We start from the raw sequence: 14,969 nt of genomic DNA on the forward strand, positions 1-14,969 counted from the left end.
AGGTTGGTGAGAGAAAGTGGTACTCTGTTCTGAGTGCGCGTGCATGGTGGGTGAGTGAGAGTGTTAGAGGGAGTGTAGTGGGTGAGTGGAAAGAGGTTGTGAGAGTTAAAGAAGAAGGGTCAGTGAGGAGAATGTCGGGTGAAGTAGTAGTAGTGTCAAGAGGAGGGAATCATAGTAGTGTGTATAGTAGGGAGTAGTAGTGTGGAGAGGAGAGCGTAGTAGAAGAGTGGAGAGGGGGAGAGTAGTAATATAGTGGAGAGTTGACAATAGTAGTAGAGTGGAGAGGGGAAAGTAGCAATATAAAGGAGAGAGGATTGAGCAGTGACATTGGAGGGTGGATGTAGGTGATAGAAGGAGAGAGAGAGAGAGGGGACTGTAGGGTTACAGATACAGACCACAAATGCTTGTGGAGCCAAGAAGCAGTGTGAGGTGAAACTGGACAGCAGGGGCCTGTGCCCAAGTTCATCAGGAAGGGAGACGAAGAGAGAAAGCAGAAGTGAAGAGGAAGGTCTTGAGTTACTTCCGGAACCAGAGGTGGTTCTGCTCAAGTTTGAGAGAGGCAGGGAGGCTGTTCCAGAGGGAGGCCACAGCCAAAGAAAGAGATCTGCCCCCAACTCTCCGCTTGGAAAAGCAACTGACCCTCATAGAGTTGGCGGTGGATAAGCGGATAGCTCAAGAAGGGAGATTTTTTGGAAGAGAGCGTTGGAGGTAGTCTGGCCCCAGGCCCCAGAAAGCCTTGTGGATGATGCAGAGGGTCTTGAACTTGATCCTTGCCGCCACTGGGAGCCAGTGAAGAGATTTCAGTGCTGGAGAGATCCCTGGGCTTCAGGCCAAGGACAAGTCTTGCAGTCCTGTTCTGGATAAGTTGTAGAGGTCGGAAAGTAGAGGCAGGCAGGTTTAGAAAGAGGCTGTTGCAGTAGTCTGACCTAGAGAGGACCAGGGCACTGGAGACAGTGAGCTTCTGGGGGAAAGTGAGGAAATGCTGAATACCTCTAAGGAGGTGCAGCTGATAGTTTGACTTCTTACAGAGATGTACCACCAAAGATACTATACATCCAAAATCACAACAGCATTTTACGTAACTATCATCCTACTGACTATGCACCCATATTCCAGAGACACTTTTACAACACTCCAAGCAGTATATCATCAATGCCAAGAAAAACCGGTCTTTGGGCCTGGCCTTTAAACAAGTTCAATTCCCAGTTTACAATGGGACTCATGGTAAGAAGACCCCTACACACACTCCACATAAATGTTACAAGACTGCTACCAGGGCCTGGCATGTGCCAAGTAAAAGTGAACACAAAGGCTAGCATCAAAGCTATCAACTAATCTACTACACGCCCAATGTTCCAGAGACAATGTTACAACACTACAAGCAGTATATAATTAGTTACAGGAGAAAGTGGGCGAGGACCTACCCTGTGACCAAGGCTCATGTCTGCTTTTCCATGCAACTAGCAATGACAATATTATGAACCTCTATACTAAACTCACCAACAACCCACATCACAGCAAACATCTCCCCAAACAAACACTTTGAAAAGCAGAAAACCATCAGTGCCAGTAAATGTTGCAATCTTGAGGTTTGCTCTCTGTGGAAGATATCCTGTTTCAGAAAAGTCAGTCTGTGTTAGTGTGTGAACTGTGAGACTACATGAATATATTTGAAAATGTACCACTGGCCCGCATAAAGCAATGGGGGTGAGACCACTCCTCAAGACTTAAAAAACGCCACTCGACCCCAACCCTCGTAAGACCATTAGCGTTAAAGGTGAAGTTGAGCCCAGCCCAATGCCCCTATAGTAAAGCTACCCAGCAGGGACGGCAAAGTGCCATTCTACTTTGTCGCCAACCCCAGAAAGGGGATACTGCCTGATAGGGGAGTGTCTGTATATATACACACAGGGTCACAAAACTACACCAAACCACAATGAACCCTGGGAAGCAGTCTGCCTGTTTGTAACACGAGAGAAGATTCTAAGGTGTACTAGTCTACCCTACATGGGGGAAAGTACCCATGACTAAGCTCAAATGGATTTTAGGGAGCGAAATGTTGAGAAACGTTCATTGGGCTTTGCCAGAAGATGTCATCCGTCAGCCAATACTGTTATAGAAGTCAGAGCATACCCAGGGGGAAATATTGATGCCCACTTCAAAAATAGAACACACTGGCCTATGTTGTCAGGCACAAATGCAGTCCCATTGGGGCAAAGGACACTGGGAAACTCTTCTCGGCCAAACCGCTCTGATGAACCACGGGAATATTGGCCTGTGCTATCTGAGCACAGGAGTGAATTCTGGAAGTTTGTGCAACTGGGGACTTGAGTAGGCTTCAGGGGTACTGTGCATGATCTACTTGTCACATGGATTTAATGTTTATTTTGTCATTGTTGTTTCATTTGTGTTACAATGCACTTTTATGGCCTCACGGACCAAATAAGGTCTACTGATAATGAATATATTAATAAGCGCATGATTGATATGATGTAAATGCTTCAATTAAAGAGTTTTTGCAGTGGCTGTCAAGGAATTCTGAGAGATTGGACATATAAAGCTCCTGATCCAATAGGTAATGAATCCTACCGGTGTGATGAAGGAGCACCTTCTTCAAAGTTTGAAATGTTTGGTTGTGTCTGAGGCTATTAAATGTGCAAGAGAATGCTGGGGCAGTTATAAAAGGCGCATCCACCAACAGAGGCGGTACATGCTGCTTATTGCCAGGTGGTGTGCATAATGTTTTACGTCCCGCTAAAGAGACGTTTGAATGTGTAGTCAGGATGTGTTTTTGTCTGTGGGACTTTGTGTTGGTGTGCAGTATTCAGTTGGTTCCATTTTGCAGTTCTGGTCTTCTCTTATTCTTGTAATTAGTGGTGCATTATGTTTTTTTTTTTAGGTTTTTGACATGTGGCACAAACTGCAGCCTGTAGGGGACTCCTGGCTCTTCTAGATCCAGTGCTTTCTGCTAAATATATGAACATCTGGGCTTGCATTATCCACTGCGTTTGGACATTGTGCTGTTTAATGAGATAATATAATGGCCAATTTAAGGTCTTGTAATGTCAGACATGATGGTGGTTTGATGCATTCTTCTTACATGTCGATGGCAATGACCTTGGTTACACCAAAGCCACAAACCTTCAGCAGCACATGAAGGCTGACATGGAGTATGTGTTGGTGTAGTTTCCATCATGCCACACTGCTCTTTGTGTATCAGCCCATGAGGATTGTGGGTCGGGGGCCTACCAATACATCAGACGAATAGAAAAGTTACATGGAACACGAACACATGTGTATGTGTCCTCATGCATGGCCATGGATTGCTACTTTCACATCCACAGTAATTACTCTTATAATTTTTTTTTAGAGACAGAATTCATTTAACTCAACTGAACAAGTACATTATTTACGATAACGTGTTTTTTCTGTTGTGTTGTATTAAATCCTTTTTTGTATTATTACTATAGTGTTCGTTTAATGGTACAATTTTAGCACCATGTATGGTGGAAATACATCTTCGTTGACACTGTTTCCTCATGTCATATGTAATGGTATGGTGGTAGTGGTTGTTGGTTGGTGGTTGGTGTTGGAGGTGTGTGTGTGTGTGTGTGTGTGTGTGTGTGTGTGTGTGTGTGAGATGAATGCTGAGGACGCTGTGTGTGTTCTGCAGTAGATCATGTAGTTCCTTTGTTCCCTCTGACCTTCATGCACATCTGTTGCAAGTTTGGGTTGTGGCAGATTGTTCCGTCTCTTGAGTGGTATAAGCTGTATTTCATGTTGTTACATGTTGGATATGCTGTTTGCAGGTAGTTTTGAGTGTTGTTCGGTATAACGTTAAATCTCTCTGACATTCAAGTGAATGCCTACCAGGTTTTCTGAATCGTGGGGGGATGCTTTGGGAAATATAGATACTTTTGTGGACTTTAAAAGTGAATATCTTGAGTTAACAAGATGTAATTTTCAAAATGTGTGCAGTGTGCACTACTTCAGCCTAAGGCTGTGGTAATTGCTAAAAATATGGAAAATTGAAATGGTACATGTTTAGCTATTGTGCACTACATATTGCGCTCTCCAGCCTCTGCGGAATGCCACATGCAAAACAGGTGTGTTCAGCTATGTTTTCCTGTACAAGTGTTCAGATGTGTCTGTCCACATCAGTTGCCTACCGAATTTGGTGAACTTTCATGAATGGCAAAAAACATTGTATTTTCAGGCAAGATTTCCCAAGCATTGAAAGCCCACAAAGAACTGTTCAAAATACATCCTGCAAATTGGAGCCAGTTTTTTCACAAATTGTACCTCAGACGCCTTTTTTTCCAAACAACTGCATGGAGCTGTCATAATTCTGAGGTATGAGAAAGGCAACAAAGGAGAAACATCTAGCTACAGAACCATTTCATTGCTGCATTCACTGGCTAAAGTGTATGACAAGGTGTCACAGATGTGGATTAAAATTTGTTGAACAGAACAGAACCCTTTTACCTATTTCTAGTCTGGATTTTGAAAGGGAATGAGTACAGCAGACTATTGACTGAATGTCTTGATGCAAGAATGCATACATTGGGGGAAGCAGGCACTGTATGTAGTCGTTATTGACTAGATTACCCTGTTAAACAAAGTACCGAGAGATACATTTTGGGAGACATTAGATAGTTTATAAATGCCTATGGAATTATTGGCCACATTAAAGAGTCTATATGAAGACAGTTTTGCGATGGTGTGCTGGAGTGCCGGAGGAGAGCTGACCATGATATTCCCCCATCACCAAAGGCATCAAATGGCTCACCAATGGAAACATCCTTCCTTTTTCCTACATCATACTAAAAGAAAGATTCAAATTGCATTTAAGGCGTTTTAGTGACTTGATTACAAATTGTGGGCCGGATAGTTCGCGCTTTTTCTATCTTGGAGTAAAAATCTCTGGCATTCAAAGAATATCTGGACGAATCGATCGCTCATCAGAACTCTTAATCCCCATCACTGTTTGAACAAGACAAAAACCTTTGTCAAAAGAACAAGAAGAAACACCCTTTTACAGGGCAGCAAATAATAATTTAAACAGTTTTCATTAACTCATTTAAATAAAATATTTTGCTACAAACCATGTCAGGAAGTAAATGTGTGTCTTATGGATGTGTACTACTGTATTGCCAATAAAACATTTCATATCACCATAACCAATAAATAAGAGTACTTCATCAGCTGCAACAAAAACAGGAGAACGGTGCAGAAAGAAAGCAGTGTGACAGCTATCAGACTCCACGAGCAGACATGTGGGCCTCACTATAAGTGAGCCGGTCTGGAAATAAAGGTGCCGGTAACAAGTTACCAGCTCCTTTTCCAAATCCAGCTCACTTTGAGTCTGCGGTAGAGGCACAGAACAACCAGCAGGCCTGACCTAATGGTACCAGTGCTTCAGGTTTCCCATGGGAAAGGGAATTACCATACCACCGCCACCTGTGATATCCCGGTAGGACTGGGATGTCAGACGGCGGTAACGGTAAACGAGGTGCCAACAACCCGCCGTTAGCATCGGTGGGTTACAGGTAACCTCGTAATGAGGGCCTATAGTCTGGTGAATGCTTGTTCTTTTTTCTTTATATGTTGCTTGTTCACATTGCTTGAAAAAATTTATGTTTATTTTCAAGCTGAAAATGTATCATGAACAAACTGGACAATTGCCTTGAAGTGTACTATAGGACAAGCTCCTAATCTGCTGTCTGGTATATATGTGAAAAGGAAAAAATGTGTTATTTGTATTGAAGACAAATAAGTATAGTATAGTATGTTTCATCCTCATATTTTGCACAACACGTGTGCTCAGTTGTTGTGTATCTTACAAATTAATACCATAAAGCTTTTAAAGTATGATGCTTGGGTCATGGGAAAAATCTATTTGACGTTTGAAAGAATAGCCCACCTTCACTAAAAGTAAATCTAGCTCCAGTTTGCAATGACTGCTTGGTCATTGTCTTTCTCGAAACAGCTTCACTTTATTCCTTTGTTGAGGCAATGAAAGTGGCAGAGACAATGCTTGTGGTGGACAAAACAGTAGTTTGCAGCAATGAGCAAACTGTTGAAACAGGCCAATGTTTGACAAATCATTCAATTGAATCTTTAGTATGAACATTTTTCAACACTGAAGACAGCCTGCCTAAAGCACAAGCACAATGATGAATTGATCAATTATGTGATCGCAAATTAAGTCCTCGAATAATGAGTACATACTGATTTGAAACATCTTCAAGGTCCAAACACCTCTAAGCACAGCCCAATGGGACACTTCAAAAATGTCAAAGAGAAACTGGACAGCAAGAAGAGGACCAACAACAAGCAGAGGAAAGGAACTTCCACCTTGTGATGTTTCTCACTCTACAATTGTCAAGGAATTTGGAAAAAATAAACATTTGCTGCAGAGCACCCCTTTGTTTATTTTTATTGTACCTCTTTATTCTGCACACAATGTTTTTCTCACTCTTGACAGCTATCTAGCCAATCAACACACTAGGAAAGAAGGCTCTAACTGTCCTTAAAGGGCTGCATTCCAGCATCCCTTTGTGATGTGTACACACTGGGCACTACACAAGTATACATTGTAAAGCTCTGTCACAGGAAGCCCCAGGTGACATTTCACTTTTCTCACCCCACGCAAGCTCTAATAGTGTGAGAGCCCCTTCCGTCAGGCCCTACTATGCGCCAGGTAAATTTCAGCCTCGTTAGGGGCTCTCGCATTCAGCTCAGAACCACTAACCTCGGCGGCGGTCACCTACTACACAATAGAGATCTCTGATGCAAGCTTTAACGTCTTAGTGCAAGCTGGCATTCCATGCTTCTTCCTTGTTATTCTGACTGTTACCCGCTTTCTAGACAATCAACAAGATTGGAATGGATGCATCGCAAACTTCCCACTGGGCATTGGACAAGGAGATCAGTCTAGTTCTGTCACAGAAAGCTCAATTTGAGGGTTCACTTTTTTCCCTTTGCGGAAGCTCTAGTGGCGTTGATCCTTTATTATGTAACTATTCTATGCTAGGTGTCCTTCACCCGCAGTAGTGGCCTTCGGCTTCTGCTCCAGGCCACTACCTTCTACCTTGGTCACTTACCCTATCATGGAGCCTCCTTGATGAGTGCTCTAATTATTCATTGGAAATACCACACATAACCCCACAAGAAATGACAGTCCCACATCTAAAAAACAAGTTTAAAACTTCTTTTTTTACTTCTTTCCAAATGCTCATCACACCTCATATACGAAAAGACAGCAGCCATTAAATGTCTCTACACATTGTAACTTATTTTCTTTGTTCATTTAAAAAATACAATTCTCTTCTTTTATCATAACAAAGCAATGTCATTTTTCAGGAGTACAAAAGTAACACTTAAAAATGTTTAAATGTGCGTATTTGCACATTGATAACATCATACCTGCCATTGGAGATATTCAGGTCCAAGCATTAGACACCTTAAAAGAGTTATCTGGTGGATGAACCGATGCACATGCCACTTTAGCGCACTATACACCTTATTGTGAAAACGCGGGTTAAGTATTATGCACTTTATAATGTTTTTTTTTTTACCCAGAGGTAAACACTATGCACTTTAACCCCTCCAGAGATGTGCTGATTTTATGTTCCGTGTTGATATTTTAAGTGAAACTATATGAAACATTCCATATATGCACTTTAAAAACCTAATTAAATGCTAGTAAGATGCAGTTAAGGTCCATTTGCCTTGATGCACCTTAATCCATTGATGGAAGTCTAATGACTGATTTCCATTCGGACATGTATTAGCTTATAACTGTGAGTTTAACCATTATCCCTGTGATAAGTAAGCACTAAGCACTTTACGCATAGGTGTATATGTATATGCTGACATTGCATTAACTGTTATTTGATTGCTATTTACAATTGTGTAATACTTGGTAAAAATGTCATTGCTAATTTAATGTGAAAACATGGCCGACTGTGTTTGCAGGTTGTGTGAGTCTGATCGACATGCTGTAAACACAAAGAAAGGGCCATGCATCGTATTATGACTATAGGGACCACTCTAATGTATACAGAGCGCTATCCACATTGTTGGTATTGTATGTGAACAAACAACAGGTCGGTTGAGAAATGCGTAATATGAGCTTCTTATCCCTGCAGAGGGATCAATTAATAAAGGACTGTGTGACATCGAAGGATTTGTTTCCTACATTTATGTACATATTTGAAGGTGAAGGATCTGCAACATGTTTTGCATGGACTGTTTTGTTTTATATATATATATGTATATACACACACACACACACACACACACACACACAAACACACACACACACACACATTATTTATTTATTTATTTTCTGTGCTTTGTGAAGAAGCAAACGTACAAAAAGATCTGCAAAAAGGTCTGTGAGCCCCTCTACCAAAAACAAACACAGCCAAATAACCTGTTCTATTGGAAGGTGCCCACTCCAGAGGGTGTACAACCACATTTTAGCTCACTGTGCCTGGGACGAAGACTGATATTCAAATGGATAGTTCTCCCCTATGAAGGGTGCAATGAGCTAAAACGTGGTTGTAGACCCTCTTGAGTGGAAGGAATTCCATGAAACAGGGTATTTGACCTATGTTCGTTCTCAGTAGAGGGGCCCCCACACTCCTTTATAACTTTGAAAAACTTGGGTTTCACCCTAAGTAACCCAAGATAATGCAGACGTGGACCCCTTGATCACTGTGTCTTAGGGAGGCTCATATTCACCTCACTGATGAGGCTTGACTAGGCTGAAACACGTGTCTGGGGTTGCTGATGGTACTCTTGTTCAGAGGATTTACCTATGATTTTGGTGCTCGGCTGCCCTTGTGGATGGGACAAAGACTGATATGCAAATGGTTATTTCTCCTCTGTGAAGGGTGTAGTGAGCTAAAACGTGATTGTAGACCCTCCTGAGTGGAAGAAAGTCTATAGAACAGGGTGTTTGACCCATGTTCTTTCTCAGTAGAGAGGCTCCCACACTCCTTTGTAACTTTGTATAAAATGATGATACAATAGGAAAGAGCATGTTAATAGGGCGGGATAGAGAGCTAGATGTGAAGTAAGCAAATTAGACAAAGTAAACAGAACATCTAAAGATTTTACAGTGCTCAGTAAACTGCCAAATCCTCCCTTGAATACAACAACGATTACAAAGAAAATGTAAACATATTCAATAGTAGTAAGTGAGTCAACCCTGTTTGGTGCCCTGAGCTAGGTAATAATGGATTAATTTAAAAAAGGTCCTCATTACAAGTACAACGGTGGAAAGAAAAAACAGCACCGCTGTTCTACAACTGTGAGGTGGAGGAAAGACCTCAGGCAAAATGCTGGAGGTAATTCCACCACCTTATTGCCAAGATTCTGCAAAATCCGCAGACATAATGCTGGTGGTAATTTGGCTGCAATCCCTACGAACTGCTATGGACTCCATAAAAGGGGACTAACGCTGCCATACCACCACTTGTAATCTAACAGTAATTTCTTCAGACCAAATGGCGGTAATGGTAATTTCATTTGACAGTATTCTGGCAGATTTACAACAGGAATACCACCAAACGTGTAATTAGGCCCTAAGGTTTTAGGCAGTTTTGTTAAAGTGACATGTTTTTGGTTCCAGTCTAAGTGCCAAAGGTAGGCATTCCAGAGAGAGTAAAATGGTTACCAAAAGTTATTGTCCAGTGCTAAACTGATAGCGTACATACCAAAACAATCTGTTGACTAAAAATTGCATTACAGACAGTTGTAAACAACATTTTGTCAACTTCAACCTTACCCACAATACTAATAAATTAACACTTTTTTTTCATTTGCAACCTCTGTCTTGAACTGCTTAACAGGATACAGGAACCAACTTTATCTTTACCCCACATGATTAAACCAGCCGTTCTTAGTATACAATATATAATAAGAAATATTACCTATGTTATTTTTCAACAAACCTTTTGATTTGCTATATAAAATCATATCTGACATATACACAGTAAACCACTGAGTGTGCTTTTAAAATACGAGCAAAGCACTGTGCTTTCTAATAAATGATTATCGTCCACATATTAGCTAAATGAAAATCTCTGTTTACATATTTGAACCAAGTAAAGAAATTGGAAACAATTTGGAAGTGAGACACATTTATGCAGTAACATACCAGGAAATCACTGTGGGACCTAATGCAATATTTCTTTCATATGGTCAAAATAAAATGGTTTGTTTAAATCCGTCAAAATAACATGGTTTGTTTAAATCGTTACCACAATAATGACAAACAAGCATAATAACTACCATTACAAATGAAGATCTTACATTTCTGCAAACAAATAAAGCAATGATTAGTTTATTGGGGGACGGTTGAGTGTCTTTCAAAATCTTTTGTATAAACAGTAGAAAAGCGTGACTTTCTGAGAAAACAAACTTTTTTCTTTTTTTCTTCACAAAGGTGCACTCTTATCAGGTACTGAACAGCATATGAACTTTTGATCTGCAGTGTAGGTGAGAAGTCACTAGAACAAGACTTTCACTGCTTGCTGACAGCTTCTATGTTTTAAATAAATCATCGACTAAGATAAAAGTCCCATATCTGCTATGAAACATGAGATCCCTGTATATCCCCTAGAATCCGCGAAATCATTGTGTCTGGTCAGGATATGCAGTTTCTCTGGCCAAACATATGTTTTCTTGATAAGAATGGTCATATCCCACCCATCTGAGGCATGTCCTAATCCTGCCTAATGTCCCGATAAGTATTGAAAGTCTCCTTCATGGCAGTTATTACAAATGTATGATCACACCCTTCGTAATGACACAGCTGGAACCAAAGAGAGGAATCTGTGGCTCTGCTGAAGGTCCAAACACAAAATGGGGAGAATTATTCTTTTCCACTTCTAAAAAGAAACCCACATTCCACTTCCATGGGTCTGGAGAGTGTTGGACTAAGCAGATGTCACTTGGGCTGAAGCAAGGCGCCTCTCATCCTTTGGGGCCTCCAGGAGCTGTGAGTGGGGTTTGTGCTTGACCTGAACTGTACATGTAACATACCCTTGGTTTTCAGTGTGCTAAATAACATTATGTAAAAGCAAAGGTGATAATGGTCGCATTTGTGTGACTTTAATGGTTATAAATATTTTGGATTGTCACTTAAACGGAAGCGACCCCCGTTTCATCCTTTCATCAGTAGAAATGGATTAAAAAAAACTCTAGCATTTCATGAAACATACAAGAGAGTAAAGCACACAGGATGCAGACTAGAGTGCAAGCAAGGTTGCATGCAATTGTAAACCCTCTTAATGATTCAATGTTTTGCACAGAATAAACCAGCTTTTGCATCGCTAAATACCTTAGATCCGTTTGAACAAGTACTAAAAAGGTCTGATAGGTTTGCAGTTGGCGTCCAACATTGTTTGGTCTGGGAACTGTTGAGGCTGTTGAGATTGTATCAAACGATTACAATGGACTGCTATGGAAAGCTAATTGTACAAGCAGTCACTAGGCTCTTCACGAAGAGCAGCATTGCGTTTAGTGGGTTACTGACAAATTCTCTCTAAAGAACTTGAAATCGAGGCTCGGGTAAAACACCTGCAATAGGTGTTGATACGTGTACGTGCATCACCACTCCAATGAGGTTTTCTGAGTTATCCTAGATGTGTTGTTAGGTACTGTGCATTACCCCCGAACCTTTGAAGCCTGTGCTTAGCCTTGTACAGTCTGGGCTAAGTCCCTGAGCTGTCTGCAGTTAGGCAGACAGATGCAGCGAATGTGACCTGATGGGAAGCAAGTGTTTGGTCTCCCAGAACCAGATCTTTACCTGCCGCCGGTGTTAGTACAAAAACATGGACACTTCACTGCCTGATCTCTGTTAAATGGCATTTCCACCTGCCACCAACTGCCCGCTCCATCGCCGTTGGCCGCGCCCAAACCCATGTTCTCAACCTGTGACCCCGGATCTACTTTCAATCTAGCTCAGGCCAAAGCCCTGCTGATATCCGGGCTAAGTCCCAGAGCTGACTGCAGCGTGGTGTGGTGGTAGCCACAGTGAATGTGGCCTTATTGGAAGCAAGTGGTTGGTCTCCCAGTCCTCACAGAACCCGTTTTTCACCTTCCCAGGACCTGTCTGCTGCCGGTGTTTGTACAAAGGCTTCTACGCTTGTCAGCATCTCTTCCAGCTGAGCCCAGCTGAATGGCATTTCTACCAGCTGCCACACTACTGCCCGCTCCACTGGCGTTGGCCAGGCTGCCTCCGACCCTGCACCCGTGGCCCGGACCTACTTTACATCTGGCCCGGGGCAAAGTCCCTGAGCTGCATGCAGCTGGCCACAGATGGCAGCAGCATTCCCCTCTCTTCCTTTCTTCACTCTGATGTCATTCTATACTTCTGGCTGCTGTCTTGCTGCTCTGTCCAATGTTCAGCTGTTTACTTTGGCTCGTCATGCAGACTTCTGCCCATCCAAACATCATCCTCCCTTCTTCTGTGGAGGACATTCATATCGTTTAAGATCTTGGTGTTTTTCGTCTCACCTCTATCATTCCTTTTCTTGTTTTAGTTGTTCGTTCTCTTTCCATTCCTTGCATCAGCTCTCTCTCTCTCATTCCAGTCACCTTCCCTCTAACCACCTCTCCACTCGTAATCTTGAAAATCTCTTCCATCCCCCCTCACTGACCTTTCCCAGTATTTCAATGTTGCTCTTTGAAATGTTTGCTTAATTAACAACAAAGCGCATTCTGTTTTATACATAATCTCTCATTTTCATCTTCACTTTCATCTTCATTTTCTTTGTTTATCCTATTTTACTTCTCCTGTTTCCTTCTAAGCTGCCCAAACGTATCATCTATTCTCAGGTCTCTAGTTTTGTAAATCTTAACTCTCTTTCAATCAGGCTTCTGGTGCTGTCACTCATCTGAAACTGATCTGCTCACTGTTTCTGAATCTCTTCTATCTTCCTGTTATTCTAAACCTTCTTCCGTTTTAGCCCTTTTTGGTTTGCCAGCCGCTTTTGACATGGCTGACCACACAATGTTACTTTCTTATGTGACTGTTCTGGATTGGTTTCTCTCCTATTTTTCTGACCATTCCTTTTCGGTTCCTTCATGGGGTGCCCCAAGGTTCTGTTCTAGGCACAGTACTGTTCTTTCTTTATACCACTACTCTTGCCTCCATTATCTCATCCATTATCCTTTCTTATCATCCTTATGCTGATGACTCCTAGATTTTGGGCCTCATTACGACCCTGGCGGTAAGGCAACAACGGCGCCGGTAGAGCTACCAGTGCGTTTGTTGCCTCACTGCCTCATTACGAGTTCTGCTCGCTGGGCCGCCCTGTACGCCTGGTCAGACCAGACGTGCAGAGCGGCACCCGCTAGCAGATCAGGATGCTAACAACGGTGCTGTCATTAACGGGACCGTTGCAAGCATCATCCCCATTCCCATTGAGCCCTATGAGGGCTCTATGAGGGCTCAATGGAATGGGGATGTACCGGGTCCCACAAAGGGGAATTACCGGGCCCGCAAAGGTCGGAATGGCCCGGTAATTCCCTTTTTTCTGGACCCAGACCCGAGTTTGGGGGCCGCCATGCCGCTAAAAACGGCAAGGCTCCCTCCAAACTCATAATGAGGCCCTTTGTCTTTTTCTTCCTTCTCTGACTCTACCCAGTCCATTCTCTGAACCTGTTTGCTCTGCATACCATTCTGGATGTCCAACCACTATTTGCACCTCAATCCCTCAAATACTGTTGTTATTTTCTTCCCTACTTCTACGATCCACCTGCCTCTTCCTCTTTCTTCGATCTCTTTTCCCCTTCCTCTCCTCCTATTTTTACCTCTGCATGTAATTTGGGCATTATCGCTTACTCTTTCCTTTTTTTCTTTTGTTACATCTCTACTATTTCTCGGTCATGCCACTTTCAACTCTAATATCCGCAAGGCTTGTGCTTTTCTTACTGTTGATGCATATCAACTTCTTATTTCCACTTTAGTCTTCTCTTGTCTATTTTATTGCTCTTGTCTTCTTATTTGTCTCCTTGTCTATCATCTTGTCCCTCTTTGATCAATCTATCACTCCTCAGTTTGTGTTTTTCTGTTGTCTTTCCCCTTGGGACTCTATCTTTTCAGCATTACATTATCTGCGGTGGTTATCTTTTGAATTGTATCTTCTTTTGCATCGTCTTTAAATGCCTTCATGATCTCATGCCTCCCCATCTTTCTTCTCTTGTCTCAGTATATTCCCTCTTTTCACTGTGTGATCTCTGTCTCTGTCTTTTTCTCTCTTATGTGTTCCTCACCACCCCAAGAGATACCTCTTGTTTTCACTCTTTTTCTTTAACCTAAGCACTGGAATAATCTCCCTCTTTCTCTCTGCTCTTTACGTTCATTCCCCCTTTTCAAATCTAGTCTCAAGGACTATCTCCTGTCTGGTTGATCGGTCAGTAATGATTTATTGTACATGCCCAGAGGTCATTTAAACACTCTTCTTTTTTTCCTATTGCCTATCTTATGGTACAATAGGCTGAGACTCCACTCATCTGCCTGTCTTTTGTTCTGTGCACCTCGATGCAAGAGATTGAGCAATGTGCATGCAAACCCTCTAAAGATGCTTGCCTCCAGGATTATAGCTAAGCACACACAGCATATATAATTGCAGCTCAAGGTTTTTAGAACCGATTCACCATATGGTGGTTGGTGGGGCTAGGTTTCAAAGGGGAGGTCATAACCAGTTTGGACACCCCTAACAAGCAGTTGAGTGCACAGATAGAAATATTAAGACACATGCAGCGGGTGGCATAACGCGCATACGCCACAGAGAAGTTGCTGCCTAGGGATTGTCAAGATCAAGTGGAAAACTGATGTCACTCAGAAGAATTTTAGTGCTGATAGGCCTCTCAAAGGCGACATATTATTTGGCCCAGAACTTGACAGTATTGTCACGAAAGCATTTGAGGAGCAAAGATATTCATAC

This window comes from Ambystoma mexicanum, chromosome 3p (genome assembly GCF_040938575.1).
Source record: "Ambystoma mexicanum isolate Mex_15411 chromosome 3p, UKY_AmexF1_1, whole genome shotgun sequence".
Lineage (NCBI taxonomy): Eukaryota > Metazoa > Chordata > Amphibia > Caudata > Ambystomatidae > Ambystoma > Ambystoma mexicanum.